The following is a 1523-nucleotide window of genomic DNA, read 5'->3' on the forward strand; positions in this document are numbered from 1 at the left end:
TACAGGATGCCAATTTCAGAGTACCACTATTCATAATCCACTGAACTGAAAGCTTGACTTTGAAGAATTATCATTTTTAAATTATTATTTAAACAATAGTTATAAGTTTTCTAAGTTTAATGGAATACTGATGCAGTCGATTTCTTTTATGACAAAGAAAATGAAGTGGAGCAACAGGATAGCAAGAAGACTAGAAGGAATAAAACTTTCATTCAGGAAACTTGACAAACTTGAAAGGCGGGCCCTTGCAAACATAGTGATGTTCAGCAAAGCAAAGTGCAAGGTTTTACACTTGGGTCGAGGTGTATACATACAAACTGAGAGAAGAACTCCTTAAGAACAACCTACTGAGAAAGACTTAGGAGTCCTGATTGATGAAAAGCTTAATATGAGCCAGCAGTGTGTGCTTGCAGCCTGGCAGGCCAATAACATCCTGGGTTCCATCAGAAGTGGAGTGATGGAAGCAGGGTGAGGAAAGTGATTGTCCCCTTCTATTTTGCATTTGTGAGGCCCCAGCTGGAGTATTGCATCCAAGCCTAGGGCCCCTGACAGGAAAGATATGGAGATTTTGGAGAGGGTCCAGAAGAGGGCCACGAATGTGATCCAAGGGCTGGAACACCTCAACTGTGAAGACAGGCTGAAGGAACTGGTCTTGTTTAGCCTGGAAAAGAGAAGTGTGTAGGAGATCTCATTGTACCTTTCCAATATCTAAAGGGAGTTTATAAACATGAAAAACATGATGGAAAATCAACTTTTTACAAGGCTAGACAGCGATAGAACAAGGGGGAATGGTTTGAAACTAAAGGAAGGGAGATTTAGATTAGATGTTGGGGGAAGTTTTTTTACTGAGAGAGTGATGAGGTGCTGGAACAGGTTGCCCTGGAGGTGTTTAAGGCCAGCAGCTGGCACCCTTACCTGTGGCAAGGGGCTTGGAACTCGATGATCCTTGAGGTCCCTTCCAAACAAAGACATTCTATGATTCTATGAAACAGAAGCTCAGGTCTGTGTCGAAGTGGATGCAATTAATAGAGGGATTAATAAAATGACTCAATAAGAAAAACCTCAAATGCTCCCAAGACCATCTTGTTTCCATTCTGAATCTCTTTTTTTATTTGTAAAGACTGGCATTACAATTGAAAAGGACTCAAAATGGAGTGACGTACACATCATTGGTGTTTTATGATGCAACTGATGGGATCCCTGAATGGATATTGCTTCAGCTTTGATTTTAAAAAATAATTTAACAAGAAAATCTTCAACTCCACTATCAATCACAGGTGGCAGAAATGAAAAAAAGAAAAACAAAAGAAACCAAAACTATGGTTAGATTCATAACATATACATTGTTGGCTGATGACACTTGTTTCAGATGTACAATAAAGCCCACAACACTTTATTACTATGGAGATAATTATTGTGAATGTTTTTTTCATGTTGATCAACTTGCTTTTGAAGGTTGTTTCTTTGATTGTTTTAAACTTGCATAATAAACATGCAATGAAACATTTCTTGTTAAAGTGTTT

The sequence above is a fragment of the Meleagris gallopavo genome, chromosome 2, assembly GCF_000146605.3.
Source record: "Meleagris gallopavo isolate NT-WF06-2002-E0010 breed Aviagen turkey brand Nicholas breeding stock chromosome 2, Turkey_5.1, whole genome shotgun sequence".
In the NCBI taxonomy this organism is placed as follows: Eukaryota; Metazoa; Chordata; class Aves; order Galliformes; family Phasianidae; genus Meleagris; species Meleagris gallopavo.